This window comes from Diabrotica undecimpunctata, chromosome 2 (genome assembly GCF_040954645.1).
Source record: "Diabrotica undecimpunctata isolate CICGRU chromosome 2, icDiaUnde3, whole genome shotgun sequence".
In the NCBI taxonomy this organism is placed as follows: domain Eukaryota; kingdom Metazoa; phylum Arthropoda; class Insecta; order Coleoptera; family Chrysomelidae; genus Diabrotica; species Diabrotica undecimpunctata.
This window is the reverse complement of record NC_092804.1, coordinates 110,501,545-110,518,843: the sequence shown is the minus strand read 5'-3', so window position 1 is coordinate 110,518,843 and position 17,299 is coordinate 110,501,545. Positions and strand designations below refer to the sequence as shown.

Genomic DNA, 17,299 nt, shown 5'->3' with positions numbered 1-17,299 from the left:
TATTTACTGCCAGAACTGCTAACAAGACAGAACTCTTCCGCATTTTGCACGTATAGTTACAAATTATTTAAACGAGGTTTTTCCCAATAGGTGAATTGGAAGACGAGGAACGATCGAATGGCCGGCTAGATCTCAGATTTGACTCCTCTCGAAGGGAAGAAATTAACAAAATAACCCCCGAGGTCGTACAAAATATTGTGCGAGAATTTCAAAATCGCCTCGGCTATTGTCAAGAAGTGATTGGTGGTCATTTTAAACATTTAATTTAATTGAAAATTACATTGAAAAATACATTCTAAATATTATGTGACAAAATTATCTTCATTCAACCTAAAGTTTTGTGTTAGAGACATTATCAAAATGTACATCTTAAAAATCAATTTTCTTAGTTATGATTGCACCAAACTTAAAAAACTTTATATACTTCTGAACAGAGAACTAAAATCTCTTTCTAACAAGGTGCCACACGACTCTCTTTGTTATTTAAAATTTTCGAGGGGATGCTTATAATTCAAAGGGAGTGCTGGAAGGGGATAATATTTTCATACTGTATATTGTCAATTTCAGAATCAAAATCAACCTGTATCAGGTTTTTTTTCAGATAGTACATAATAACGCCAAAAATGAATTTATTCCATACATATGGACCGCATAGTATATAGCATTTTGACAGAACTGACAATAGATGGGCGGACCATTTTGAAGAACTGATTAGCGGCAACCACGAAGATGGCGAGACTGAGAATCCCATGTTTCAAATGAATGAAGCTGATCGGCAACCACCCCCCACCGAAGAAGAAATTAGGGCAGCCATCGCAACACTGAAAAATAATAAAGCTCCTGGTTCGGATAATCTCCCTGCCGAACTTTTCAAAAATGGCGGCGACCCCCTTATGAAACATATGCATAAACTGATAACTGCAATCTGGCAACAGAAAGAAACACCCACAGACTGGAAGTTAGGTGTACTGTGTCCTATACACAAAAAAAGAGACATGATGGTGTGTGATAATTATAGAGGCATCACCCTACTCAATATGGCATATAAAGTGTTGTCCAACGTATTGTACAAAATATTCCTTCCCTACGCCGAACAAATAGTTGAAGGATATTAGTGCGGTTTCCGTCCTAATAAATCAACAACGGACCAGATATTTATAGTGAGGCAGATCCTTGAAAAAACCCTAGAGTTCGGCGTCGACACCCACCACATATTTGTTGACTTCAAAGCCGCATACGACTCCGTTAATAGAAATAAACTTCTACTTGCTATGGTAGAATTTCGCATTTCGTTTGATCTTGTCCGGTTAACTGAACTTACACTCACAGGTGCAGAGAGCATGGTAAAAATCCAAAAGATCTGTCTAAACCCTTCCATTGCAAAAATGGACTAACACAGGGTGATGGACTATCGTGTCTCTTATTTAACCTGGCATTAGAAAAAATAATTCGAGAGTCGCAGATTACTACGAATGGTACTATCTTTAACAAATCAGTACAAATAGTCGGATACGCAGATGACATAGACATTATAGGTAGGTCCACAGAATCTCTGACTGAAGCATTTCGGTCGTTAAGAGCATCTGCACACAGAATGGGACTAAATATAAATGTTCAAAAGACCAAATTTATGTGTTGCACTAGGTCAAGCAACCCGACACCTACACGAATAATAACACAGAATGACCAAGAATTGCTCAAACGTTTTGAGCGAAAAATACTAAGACGAATATATGGAGGCATAAAAGAACAAGGTTTGTGGCGCAGGTGTTACAATTTTGAATTGTATAGAAGATTTGGAGAACCTGACGTTGTCAAATTCATTAAGGTAGCACGCTTCAGATGGATAGGTCATGTAATCAGACGAGAGGAAGATACCATAGTCAGAAAAGTTTTTGACCGAAGAGGGCCGATCGGACAACGAAAAAGAGAAAAACCGAGACTTAGGTACCAAGGCAACCTAGAAAATGATTTGAAGTCTATCGCAATTAGAGCATGGAGAAGAGTTTCCAGAGATAGGGGCGAATGGAGGATTGTTCTGAAGAAGGCTTTGGCTCATGAAGAGCTGTAACGCCACTGATGATGATGATGACAATAGATGCACAGCTTCGAAGAACTGAAAACATTTGGGAGTACTAGTCAACAGAAGAAATGATAGTGTAGATATAATAAGAAGAATTCAAGTGGGAAATACAGCGTTGTATAAAGATAATGTTTAAAGATAAGAAGATAAGCCAAAACACAAAAATGAAAATCTACAAAACGGCTATAACAATAATAGTATTATATGTTGCAGAATTATATACATTAACAGCAAGAGAAGAAGAGTAATTGAAAGTTTTTGAGCGAAGATTATAAGTAAAATACTGGGACCAGAGAGGAACAACGAAGAGGATGCAAAACAATGGATGAGTCACGAAGCACAAGAATCGATGGGTTAAGAAAGATCAAAAGATTAAGTCAAGAAAAGACAAGAATGGTTAGAGATATAAAAGTACAAAGAATTAGATGATATGGATATATAATAAAAAAAGAGAAGAGCATTCCGCTAAAAGTTATAAGAGAATGAATACCAATAGGTAAAAGATCTAGAGGCAGACCTAAACTGAGACAACAATGAAAAAGGTAGTAGAAACAGCGAATACACACCAGAAAGTGTAAAACCAAACGCAGAATGGAATGATCTCCCACATAAAAAGGATCTTCAAGTCAAAACAGCTTCAGCTTCTTCGGGAGAGTATGTCTATATATATATATATATATAATACAGGTATATATATGTATATATATACACATATATATGCATCTATATATATATATATATATATATATATATATATATATATATATATATATATATGTATATATAGTTATATATCATTACTTTATGGTCATTCAAATTTTAAATTTAACGTTTTTTAAAATCGCTTGTTTCTGATATAATGAATTTGTTCCATATTTTTGTATCATACTGTATGGTTATCGATGCAATCTTTTCTTAAAATAAAAACTTACACATGCATTATAAATGAACTGCAATCGAAAGATTTCAGGAGGCAAAAGTTTCAAAATTAGTCCCTATGTGACTGCTATCTTCAGTAGTTCAATCTTGGTTTCTTAGTTCTGATAGCCTCGTCATATATCAACTTACTTTTATGTAAACTTACATTTTAAAGCGCATAAATAATCAAATAACATAAATGTCTTTAAAATACTGTTCTATTACACGAGTTCACAATGATAAAATATATACGATCACCAAAGTTACGAGATGCAGTTTGAGAAACTTTAGAAAGTACAATATTTACTTCGTCAACATTAAACTATACTAGGTAGCTATTTGCTAAGAGAAATAATCCTAACGAGTTGCTTGAGTTAAAAATTAACATATTTTTAAAATAAATAGTAAACAGTTAAAACAAAAGGTGTCAGATAATATTATAGACAAGGCCAAAAGCTCGGGTTCGTTCGGAAAAATTTTCCCATGAGATTTTTTTGCATAACCACTTTTCAGATACATCAAAATAAGGTTTAAGAGGTCACCCAGGCGAAAAGTTGTTTGAACTTTTTTAAACAATTTTTTTTTGGTTTTTTTGGATTAATATGGACAAAAAAGGTTTGTTGTAAGTTTTCTCTACAGTTGATCGATCTCGAGTTATGAATAATTTAAAATTAAAAAAATGCAAAATGGCGATTTTTAAGGCCTAAAAACAATAGTAAAAAATATTATTTTTACACCTATTTTTTTGCAGCTTATTACAAGTTCAAGCATTTTTCTATCGGCCCCTGACGAAAATTCAGAGCTGATTTTATTTTAAAACATTGTTAATAAAGCTCATCTATGGCTGCGTAATAATGCCAAAAGTAACAATTTCAGAGGTAACTACAGCATTGGAAAATATGAAGAGAAATAAAGCTGCAGGAGAAGAAATATTACCACAGATATGATATTAGAAGGAGGTAAGGAACTAATTGCAATTGTAACTAAGCTTGTGGACAGTTGTTTACATCAGTACAAAGTCCCTAAGAGCTGGAACAACTCTAAAGTAATCTTATTACACAAGAAAGCCTACTGTCACACCTGTTTAAAATACTCACCAAAGTCATAACTACTCGACTAACAAGGAAATTAGACGAATACCAACCATATGAACAGGCAGGTTTTAGAAAAGGCTATTCAACTTCCGATCACCTGTAAACCACAAAAATATTAATAGAAAAATGTAACGAATACAATGGAAAATGCAAATGAGGGCATAAAAATAAACGGCGAGTTAACAAACAATATAAGATATGCCGACGACACGGTGATCCTTGCCAGTACCATAGACGAATTACAGCAGGTAATGGAAAGAGTTTATTCAGTTAGTGAGGAATACGGCCTGAGCCTCAACTTCAAGAAGACAAAGTGGATGCTGATAAGCAGGAAGCAACAGCCTGCTCGACAGTTACGGATAAGTAACATACTAATTGACCATGTAGAATCTTATGTGTACCTTGGCACCAACGTAAATGCAAAATGGGAACAGGCCACAGAAATTAAGGCAAGAATAGAACGAGCTAGAGCAGCATTTAGCAATATGAAAAAGCTCCTCATAAGCAGGGATTTGTCTCTTCCCCTAAAACTACGTCTAGTTAAATGCTACATTTTTCCGATCTTACTGTATGGTGTGGAGGCCTGGACGCTGACGGAGACGCTCACGAGAAAACTAGAAGCATTCGAAATGTGGGTGTACCGACGCATTCTTCGTATATCCTGGACCGAACATGTCACCAACACAGAGGTAATCCAAAGAATCGGAAAGGAGAAAGAAATCGTGAATACAATTAAACAAAGAAAGCTTGAATATCTAGGCCACATATTGAGACACGATAAGTACCGTCTACTGCAATTGATTGTCCAGGGAAAAATAGACAGTAAGCGAGGGCGAGGCAGGAGAAGACACTCGTGGCTCCAAAATCTGAGGAAGTGGTTCGGGCTCACATCGGTCGAACTATTCAGAAGCGCCGCAAATAAGATCAGAATTGCCATGTTAATAGCCAACGTTCGCAACGGACAGGGCACTTGAAGAAGAAGAAGAACGAATACAAGTTTCCAGTTTTCCTAGCATTTGTAGACTACGAAAAAGCTTTTGATACCATAAAACACACGGCCGTAATAAACGCAATGCAAAATTGTAGAATAGACAGCAGATATATTAACTTAATAAAAGAAACTATGAACCAAGCTACAGCTACATACTACCTAAATGAAAATGAACACACGAACCTCGTCATGTTAATGCTGTCTTCTTGAATTATATTTCCTGTCACCTCAGCCAGTTGGTCTGTGTCGTTTTAACTGACAAGAACCACGTGTTCAAGTCCAGCGAAGAAAGATGTTGCTCTTTAAGTATTAAAATCTTTATCCATTGTCATCGACCTAGGGTCGCAATAAATATTAAATTTTTAAACATGTAAAACCATATATTGATGTCACCGCTACTGTTTTAGTGTTAGCTTCAGTACAAAAATAGGGCACTGAGGATGATTTGAACCAGATCGAAAACGTTACGTTATGCACCTGTAAATTTTGGACGACATTTTTAAAAGGTTTTAAATTAAAGGTTTCATACCAAGATACAAATTTGAAGTATTTCACTTCTGCATAAATATTTTTTATTGTTTTAGACGAGAATAATGATGATTCGAGTGAAAAAAACTCAATAAATTGGTTGTCGAACATTAAGAATAAAGACAATGATGAACCAGAAGGCGAATCGCACCAACATTTCAGAGAGTAAGAAATCTTGAGAATCATGCAAGGTATAAAAGGAAGATAGTCCGGGAGAAAGGAGAAGAATATGTCACGGAAGAAGAAAAACTTAAAAATGCTAAAGAACTCGTAGTTGGACCGTGTTCGTGCAAAATGATGTGTCATATGAAAATTTCTAATGAACGAATGCAAATTGCTCAACTGGTCAATGAAAAATGTTTTTATTTAAGGTCAAATAAAAGTAGAAGACAAAAAGAGAACTTATACCCAAAATCAAAATTCACGTAGGTCTAAAACTCGTATAATTTACCGGATGAAAATGGTTGTGACCAAGTGGTATGTAAGAACTTTTTAAAGACACAGTGTCCATTACAGATGAAAAATTTTTATTAATTTTAGCACGAAAACAAGGACATGGGACACCTCTTCAGGATGCAAGGGGTAAAGGATCCATTTCATAATAAAACCAATATTGAAACGAGCAGTTTTTATGTGGCTTCATTGAACTGTTCTTAGCATACGAATCCCATTTCTCCCGACGAGATAACATAAAAATTAAATATCTTTCACCAACTTTGAACATGTCGATCATGTATAGAGAGTATAAAAAAAGCAAAGAAGACTTAAGAAAATCGCTCTCGCTGTTTACATTTCGCAAAAATTTTAACACCAAGTTTAATTTGCATTTTCATGCACCACATAAAGATAATTGTCAAAAGTGTGTCAGTCCTAATACTAAAACAAAATCATCTAATACTTCAGAACAGCGTAAACAGGATGCAAAAGTTGAATTGGAATTACACCAAAGAAAATCATAAGCAGTTAAAGAAGCACCATACTAAATATCGCAGGCATTAATTCGCTAGTGATTCATGCCAGTAAGAACCTTGCTGATAATAAAATTCTCAAAAGAAAATTTTTGAAGCATTTAGCATTTTCTCTTATGGATGAACATCTACGATTCCGAGCAACAGTAGACAATTTAAATAGAAATCTGAAGTTACGTATTAAGGCCATATGTAATATTTCTAACTCAGACGGCACTCTAACGAATGAAGGAATACATGATAGATGCTACTTTTGCGACCGTAAAAAGAACCGGAAAACGACTGTTTTCTGCTGTAAATGTAAAAAGTTTTTATGCAGAGAACATACACGTGCAGTATGCAAAGAGTACCAAACTGAACTTATTCGGATTAACTAAAAGTTTTCTTTTTTTTATCGGAGTAGAAAATAGTTTTTTAATTTTCTGTACAGTATTTTTCACATTAGTTTACTTTTTATATTATTTTGTAACATGTTACTCTACTTATTAAACCTTAATAAAATCGTGTTTTACTTAAACTGGTTCCAAATACTTTTATTAATACAAACTAAGAAGTAAAAGACCAAACGGTCGTTTCGACCACGCGCGACTACTAGTTTTCAAAAATTCCTAGCGACTACTGAAGGGTTAAATTAGAGTGATATAGTTTTGTACAAAATATAGATCAAAGTAGCAAAATAGCAGTGTCCAAATTATTAATACAGCGATATCCCTATGATGACATATGATCACACCATTATTTGAAATTTTGGTCTTCATACATACACCAAAATAATCTAGAGGTTAAAAACCAAAGGAGATAACAGAAGGATTTCAAATAATGTTTTTAAATATTATATATTAAAAGTTATAAACAAATGTTCCGGATATAAAATAAAGATATAATATTATTTTTTTTTTATAATTATCGCAATAGCTCTTAAGAAAATCAAAAGAGAACTCCATAAGTCAAAAAATGGTAACAAAAAAATAAAAAACTAATTTGCTGCCCCTCAACTTTTAACAAAATAATCTTAACTTTAAGTTAGTATAGTGTATTACCTCCACGGTGGTTGTTTACTGTCACACATCTCTAAGCCAAACTCATGATCAGATGGTCAATGTCTTCCGGCGATATTCTTTTCCACTCCATTGAAAAGACCTCAAACAGTTGCTGTATTGTATTGAACTCAATATTTTGTTGTAAATGCATCTGTTAAATATGTCGCATTTATGCTTAATTGAGTTTAAATCTGGCGATTATGCAGGCCATGGTAAAACCTTAATTTCATTATCTTCTAAGAATGTTCGCATGACGCTGACAGTATGCGGACGGGCATTGTCATGCAATAATTGAAATTGGGACCAGCTTATTGCGCAAAGGGTAGCATAATAGGTTCGAGAATAATATCGTGGTAGTCTGTTGCATTTAGAAACCGTCCAGACAAACGAAATTTGTTCTTCCTCCAAGAGTGATGCCACCCCATACCAATATACTTCCGCCTTGCTGTCTAGGAACCTTCTTCACGGTGGCCAATCGTTCAGCAAAACCAGATCATCTCCAAATTTTTGTCAATCTTAAATCTGGTGCAAATCCAACTCAGGACTCATCTGTGAACAAAGTAAAGACCCACTCACGTCCAACCAAATTTGCGTTTCTTCTGCCTACTAAAGTGAATGAGCGTGATTTTCTCCGGATAACACAGGCACTCCTACAGGTCTTAGAGCATTTACCCTACTTTATGCAGTCTAGTTATAATGATTTGGCAACTTACAAACACCTGATGGGTCTCTTGCAGGCTCATTTGTACTTGTGATGCAGTTACAGTGCAATCTCACAAACCGTGCAAACTAACAAAACTGTCTTTAATCTGGTTGGTTATACTTGTACGGCGGGTATGACGTTCAACCACATCACTAGTCTCTTGACACCTTAACCACAAACTATTAATGACATTTCTGTTCGTGTGGAGGAACTCGACAACGTCTCTTTAATTTTACTCTGTATTTCGCGATTTAAGTGATATCTCCTTATTATTGGCAATTGCAAAACTAAATATAAATCCACATAGATATTAAAAATCAAGTACCAATAAAGAAATATTACTATTTATCTTAGAGACGAAAAACGCATATTAAAGTTTTTTTAAATTTTTTATAGCAATTTTTATCAGTATTACCGTCCAAGTTGGTACAATAATCGACAAAATAACAAAAAAGACTAAAAATATGAACTTACTTTTGTATTTGCAGCTAACATTTGCCAGCTAAGCATGGAGGTTTTAACATTACATTTTTATTCAAATTTTTTAATGATATTAAGTATAAGTTTAGTTTACTACAGATAGCTGTAACTCGAATCATGGATACATAAAATCATAGAATTAAAACAAATCGTAGGATCGAGTTGTAAATTTTAAATGAAATATATAAGATTTAATTAAATAAAAAAATTAAAATAGTAAAATCTTAGTAAGGTTTTTTGCTTTGTTTTAAGAAGCTTTTTTTTATTTAATCAAAAATTTGTCAAAAAAATGCCATGTTAGTCAAATCTAAAGCAGACTACTTAAATAAAGTTAGGCAATTCATAGTTTGTATAGTATATAAGTTGGAAATATATAACCATAATTCTAATATATATTTTGTGATTTACACTGTTTTGCGACTAGATGTTTACATTTACATGTCTATAGAAATAATATTAGTCAATAATTGCTGTATTGAATAACATTTTAACTTAATTCTGCCACAAATATTTGTTAAAAATATGATTAAACCTACATTAGGTCTAATTAAACTTTACATTGGCTATTTTTATCCATAAATTTCACGTCATTTAGACTGCTTACCAGGTTAACCAGGCTTAACCGGATATGATCTTCTCAAATTATGATTTTTTTGACGTGGTATATATGTATATATCTTCTTCTTCTAATGACACTACAACCTTTTGTGGGTTTTGGCCTACTTAACAACTTCTATTCTGCCCTATCTGATACTTTCCTTCGCCACTGCCTGATGTTCATGCTTTTACGATCTTCCTCTACGTCGTTCATCCACCATTTTTGGGGCCTTTCTCTTGTCCTGTTTGCTTGGGGTCTTCATCTCTAAATTACTTTTACAGCTCGAATATTTGATATTTTTTCTAATTGGTCAAGCCACTTTACTCGTTGTAACTTTACAAATCTAACACTATCTGCGCTCTGCATTATTTCATCCAGCTCATTTTTATTGTTCACGAACCATCGCTACAATGGTTTGGTCCAAATACACACACACACACACACACACACATATATATATATATATATATATATATATATATATATATATATATATATATATATATATATATATATATATATATATATATATATATATATATATATACATGACAAGATAACAAGAAGATTTAAAAAAACACTGGTTCAATGACGAATGTAGAACAGAGTTATACAAGAGGAAAAAAAACAGATTTAAAATTAAAAGGGCTGTGATCGCAAAAATAATGACGACCTAGAAAGCCCAAACAACGAAAAAAAGGGAATAAAGTAATGAAAATCCTAAGGGCGCAGAATAGAACGTATAGTATGGATGATAAAGTAAAGCGTATTGAAGAAAATTACAAGAAAAATAAAATAAACAGTTTTTACAAAAACGGAAAATTTATTAAAAACTGGGTACCAGGAAAGAATGATGAAAGTAAAAGATAAGCAAGGAAACCTGATAGTGGACGACGACTGAGTATGTGAAAGGTGGAAAGAATTTTTCTAAGAGCTGCTAAATGTCGGAGTGACTACTAAGGAAAATTATATTATTACCTACTAAACTCCAAACAGTAGTAGAAGAAATACCAAAGCTCACAAGAGAAGAAATAAGAGAAATATTAAAAGATATGAAAAATTAAAAAAGCCCTGGGGAGAGAGGTATTGTCGCAGAGAACTTAAAATATGGAGTAGAGGCTTTAAGAAACCATTTTAGTGAGCTGATAGAAGTGTAGGGTGCCGAGGAAATGCCTCAAGAATGGACCAAGTCCATTATAATTCCCATACAGAAAAAGGAAGATAGAACTGAATGTGCAAACTATAGAGCAATATCCTGATTAGAGATAATATAAAAAGTACTTGCCATACTAATTAAAAAACGACTAGAAATATATGTGGAGAAGAATCTAAGAGAATACCAGGGAGGATTTTTCAAGGAAAGATCAACAACCGATTAAATTTATATGCGAAAACAAATCCTGATCAATTGTTATGAACACAACATTTCAGCATAAGTACTTTTCATTGATTACAAAGCTGCCTACTATACAACAGACAGAAACAAGTTAATAGAAATGCTAAAAATGTTCAGAGTGGCAGAAAAAATAGTAAAATTAGTAAAAATGACAATTAGAAATACCATTTGTGCTGAGAAATGCAACGGTACTGTCTCAGAAGAATTCGAAGTGAAAAAAGGTGTTCGCCAAAGAGACCAGTTGTCTACCTAGCTTTTCAATATAGTTCTAGATAAAATTGTAAGGGATAGAGAGATAAATAGGTCAGGCACTCTTTTACAAAAAAGCACCAATGTTTACCGTACGCAGATGATATGGTTCTCATTGCAATAAATTGAAAAGAACTGGCAAGTATAGCCAAAAAAAAATTATTCAGGAAAGTTCTGAAAAAAATGGGACTGAAAGTTAAAATTAATAAATCCAAGTAGATAAAAATTTTGACAAAAAAAAAAATTAACACCAGGAGCTCCTTTAAATTGGAGGTGGAGGATAGATCCGTTGTAGAATTCGAGAAGGTGGATGAATATATGTTATAAGATACTCTTATTATAAAAACTAAAATCAGTCTGAGACTGACCAAGAGAAACAGATGTGCTGGGGGGCTGCAAACAAAATAATTAAAGCCAAATAGGTATAGATATACGAGATATATCTCGTAATACAAAAAAAATATAATTAGACCCACAATGCTATACGTTGCCGAAACATGGATTATGAACAAAACTTTAAACAACAGATTGGAAGCATGGGAAAGAAAGATACTTCCCAGAAAGTTTGGAGAAGTAGTAAAGAGGGAATAGATAAGACGAGTTAATGTAAAAGTGTACCAATTGTATGCTAACACTACAATAACAAAATTAATGAAAAAACGTAGACAAGAATGGCTTAGACATTTATAAAGATCGCAAGGGTCAAGTCAAGACAAGTCAAGAATATTGGTTGCACTAAAAGGCAAATAAAAGAGAAGAAGACCAAGAACGAAATGTAAGGAAAATGTCAGAGAGCTGGGAATCGGAAATTGGAAGCATTGGAGCACTAAAGGGCAAATAAAAGAGAAGAAGACCAAGAAATAAATGGACGAAAGTTGTCAGAGAGATGGGAATCAGAGAATCAGAGATTGGAAGCTGACAGATAAGAACAGAAAACGATAGAAATTATCCATCCAGCAATGGGCTTGAAAGCTGGTCATCCTATACATACATACATACATACACACATACATGATGTATTGTTTGTGAATGATGAGCAATGAGTGTTTTTAATAATATAGGGTTTTTATCGCGGTTCTCAAAGAATTAGTTTGTAAGCACTTTTTAAATTATCTTTATTATATCTATTATGAAACACACATATATATCTAACATAACCAATGTAAAATTTAAAATAAACTATCTTTAAATTAAAATTTTAATGAAACTAATTAAATTCTATAGACAATGTAAAATTTAAACAAACTATCTTCAAAATTAAAATTGTTATGACACTAACTAAATTATATTAACAAAATTTTGTACCTTTCTGTCACTGAATGCCTAAATGAACTGTTTTCCACTATATAGATTTTAATCACCACTCAATATCTTCGTTCTCAGCTTCGGTTATCCTTGTTTTTGTGAAATTACTTTTTTAAATTATCAGCTTCCACCAATTTCAAATATTTTTCTTCACCAATATTTATAAACCACCAAGCAAACCAGCAAACAGCATTTATATTTATTCTTCTTTTCAATATACCAATATCCAACCACCAAATATATTATATATTTATATTTATTCTTCTTTTCAATATACCAATATCCGATCACCATATAATTATCATAAGTTGATTTATACTAATCTCCAATCATAATATAATTTTTAATTTCTTCCAATATCCAACCAATATTCTTCTAATATACTTTCCAATATTATCAAATTTTAATACTAAATCTCCGATTATTACATACTTTATACTTTCTTCCTAATTCTGACTAAACTGTAACTGATCTGACTTCTTCTTACTAACTGAATGGCTTATTTCATACTAACTCTAACTAACTTTTATACTAAACTGGCCATCTTGAATCCAAATCACCGAGTATTTATACCTTTTCAATCTTCCAGAACCATCTACCAAGAAATCCTGTTCGATTTGTTCTATTCCCTACCTATATGAATGTTCTGGAAAAAGTATATCTTGGATCCATAGACATAATCATATTCGAGAACGTTCTACCGTAAACAAAGGTCAAATTCTGTATTCTGGAGAATTCTTGAATTTTCTATTGATAATTTTGTCATTGACATTTAGGCTTTTCAGATCAGAATATACACTTAAATCAGTAACTAACACTCTAATTTAATAAACTACACATTTTAAACAACATATTATTATAACCCCACTTTATATTCGTAATCATTACTTAAACGTCACTTTCAGAGTATGTATATCTGGTTGCCTACGCACATGGCTCACTTAAATATATAATTATATAAAAAAAACTTCCCACACCTATTACATGCTAATTTCTTAAAAATGCCCTCACATAAATAATTTTTATTAAATTCTCTAGTATATAACTTCTTAAAATAACCAAATACTTTTAATATCTAATATTATCTAGTATATAACATATAAATTAATTTTTTAAACACTATTTTGCCTCCTCCTACGTCCAATATCATTTCAATATATATATAATCATTTTGCGCGCTAAAACTGTGCATAAAATGGAGATTGTTCGTAATATTTAGAGTCAAAATATTTACGATATTTCGCATCACTTCCTTTCAGTCTAATACTTTTATTTGGAAGCAATGTCTTAAATTTACTATAGGTGATCTAATTTTCAGCTGATAACAATCTACACAAAAACAAATTTGCAGTACGATCGCGATTTTCAAGTAGCGTGGTGTGAAGATGTTTTGTTTGATATACCTAGAGATAGTTTAATACGAAGTTTGTGAGATCAACATTACGTTGTATTTTGAAAAGGGGATGAATAATTACAGGATTCTCTGTGCGTCGTAGTGTTTATTAATGAAAAGAGTTGGTTGAAAGAGAAGAGTTTGTGAAACATGAAGTGGTTTGTATTGGATTTTTTACACAATAAAGAGTTGTTTTTTTTATATAGGGGATGATATTAATATTGACTGATGTTTTTCTTAACAAATTAGATTTTTTATAAGGTAAATAGTCTCCTTAATAAACATACAGCCATGAAGTTCAAGAAAAAGTGTTCTAGTTGTTTGATGTTATTGTGAAAAATGTAAAACTTGGGAATCTATATTTTGTATAGGTAAATATAGGGAATCTATATTTATTTTATTGTGTGTCAAATACAATGTTATTGACACTGTGTCAATTTGGTTATTATCCATTTTACTTTAAATTATGTATAATTTACAATAAATAAATTACTTAAAAAACAATATAAAAAAATACTAAATTTTGTAATACAAATTCGTTTCTAAGGAGGAAGGAAATATAGTACATTCTGAACAAGTTCTAATTGGCTGAGGATCACATTTGTAAGATCTTGCATAGAGTATTTTTTTGTTCTTGCTCGTACTTGACACACTGTGTAAGAATATGTTGAACGGTTAATAATTTACTACACTTTTCAAAAAGAATTGATTTCTCCAAAGCCATCAGGTGTCCATGTGTCAGCCGTGTGTGACCAATACTTAGCCTGCAAACGATTAAGTTGTCTCTTTTATTTAAGTTAGGTAGCTAAAAAATTTCGATGGTGGGTTGTATTTTGGATAATTTCGAGGTTGAATTCTTTCATTGGTTTTGCCAGGACTTCTAGGATGGTGTACAGCTCTCCTGTAGAGATAAAGGTGGATGGTGGAAGGCAGAACTTCTGAATGATACTATTTGCAGTTGTTTTAGAATATCCGATACCTGTCTCAGTTTTAGATGCATCTGTGTATAGAATCTCGTCATATGAGTTTGTGTTGATCAGCTCTAGGAAAGATTGCCTCAGAATTTGGCTGTTGGTTTCAGTTTAGTGATAATTATTAAGCGACAGGTCAATTTTTGGTATTTTATTAATCCAAGGGACGAGTTGAGGGCAGTATATGAGTATCTGTGCGAAGCGACAGCGAAAACTTTGGGCGCTACTGGATCTTAAAGCTCCGGGCAATATTCGTAATGCGGTATTCTGAATAATGTCAAGAGTTCTGACATAAGTCTTTGATGCTGGCATGTATAGAAAGCATCCGTAATTAAATCGAGAACGAATTAGAGGTCTGAATACCTGTATATATCTATTATGATATCTTCATCAGCTCCTCAGCGATGGTTTGCTAGAGAATTTAGTAGATTTAGTCTAGTTAAGAAATTAGCTTTGACGTTTATAATCTGTGGTTTTCATGTAAGTCGACTATCAAAAATTAAACCTAGTATCATGTGTTCATTAGCTTCTGTGAGCGGAATATCATTTAATGTAATTCAAGGTAATAATATGCTCTGTGTTCTTCGACTAAAGTTGAGTACGTTTGATTTTTCAGTAGAGAAATTAATACCAAAACTTATAGACTAAGAAGTTAGTTCATTTAATGCTTTTTTGATTAAGTTTGTAGTTGTGAACGTATCTTTATCGCGTCAATATAAAATCAGGTCGTCAGGATATAAGTTGTACTTCGCTGGGTTGTGAATATTATTGCAGATATTGATAGTTTTTATAAATAAAGTGGAACTTAGAACTGATTCTTGCGGTACCCGTTTTCCCAAGTATAGGTTCAGGAAGCTTTTCCGTTAACTTATACTTTGAAGCGACGATCAGAAAGAAACTATTTAATAAAAGATAATGTATTTCCCGTTATATTATATACTTTTAATTTGGTGAATATAGTAGAACATAATAGAGTGTCGAAGGCGCTTTCGATGTCAAATGATATTGTTATTAAATCTTACTTATTTTGAAAGGCGGTTGTGGTCTCTGTTTGTAACATTACGTAAGTTATCAGCCGTGCTTCGGGATGGTCGGAATCCGTATTAAGCTTAATCTAAAATTTTGTGTTTTTTCTAGGTTCCACATAAGTCTTTTGTTTAATAGTTTTTTAGCTGCCTACACAATGTGCATAATAGTGAAATAAGACAGTAAAAATTTGGATTGTTCGGGGATTTGTCCTGTTTCGTTATTGGTATAACTAGGTATAGATTCTGATTTCTAAGAAGTTTTTTATTGACATATATGGAAACATTTTTGAGGAAATGAAGGGGATCTGTTGAGGACCTGCAGCTGAATTTTTGCAAGTTGGAAGAATATTTAAGAATTCCTGTAGTGTGAATGGAGTGTTTAAGATAGTAAAGGTAAATTTGAGAGATTGAGAAGGATATTATATAGGAGGATTTGTTTTTGTAAGTACATTCTTGGTTTTAAACCGTTGATAAAAATTTTCGGTAATTACATTAACGATTTGTTAATTATTCGTTACGTATTCGTTAAGTATTCGATTTGTTAACAACTGTCGTTAATGTTTTGTACGTCCTCTACAACTTTTCCTATGCCGTACACATGGTTTGTGAGTCTCCGACAATTAAAAATAGTACTGGAAATTAAAAAAATTAGTCTACCAGTTCAGATTCAGTAGGATTGTAACTCGGTGGCATATATATACTGCAAATATTTATTCTTTACTTATAAGGTTACTGCGATTGCTTCTAGGTTGGCAACTAAAGACAAATGTGTTGAATAGACGTATTTTTCGACAAAAATTTACGTTCCTCCACTTGCTTTGAAGCATTATATTCTAACGTGATGATATCCTTTATAACTTCTAAGATCAATATTAAAATTTTGTTTAATATTGTTTTTTAGTAGGCACACTATATTTGAATTGGTGTCGCTGATAAGTTGTTGGATTCTTTCTAGGCACCAAAAGAATCCGTCACAATTCCATTGAATAAGTGTGAAAGTTGTTAGTGATTAAATTTTTCCTAATATTGTGAATATTTTGTTGGGTCATCATCGTCAGAACTATCAAGAGATGCTTTTGATACTAACTTATCTATAATATGGTCTAATTCTGAATGTAATTCCTGTTTGAGTTTCTTTAATATTCTTATGAACTTATTTTTAAGTGTTCTGGTGGTTAGGTGTAGATAAATTGCATACATGTCATATAAAAGTGAATTAATGTCAGAAATAATTTGCTGCGCTTCTATTGTGGGGTTACTACTTGACGGAGCGTTCTCAAGAGATACTATGAGATGATCTGGTGGAGAAAAGACGATTTGTGGGTTGTTGGTGTAAAAATCCTTGATGATTTGCTTTGATGCATCTGATATTTTGGATTTATCTGTGGAATCCATTTTTGACATGTTATTCACGTGTTTTGTGCTTTTTTTTTATTAAGTATTTAGGAGAATTAGGAGAAGGCATCAAGGACGAGTTTTCAATTTGAGGATTAGATATCAGTTGGTCAAGAAAGTGGTATGCTGAGTGAGCTAGAAAGTGCTTTTTTGGTCCTT

The 17,299-nt window shown here is 32.8% G+C and overlaps 1 protein-coding gene across 2 annotated transcripts in view; it reads left to right on the top strand.

Annotated features, from left to right (window-relative positions):
- Positions 1–17,299, top strand: part of LOC140434772 (PDF receptor-like) — a 1,054,707-nt gene that overhangs the window by 76,414 nt on the left and 960,994 nt on the right. Inside the window, exon 1 of one of the 2 annotated variants that reach the window (XM_072523273.1) lies at positions 13,709–13,904. The exons of the other annotated variant lie outside the window; for it this stretch is intronic. The gene's annotated coding sequence lies outside the window, so the exon portion shown is untranslated. Of the gene's footprint in view, positions 1–13,708; positions 13,905–17,299 lie in introns of those variants that run through there. 2 annotated transcript variants of the gene reach the window in all.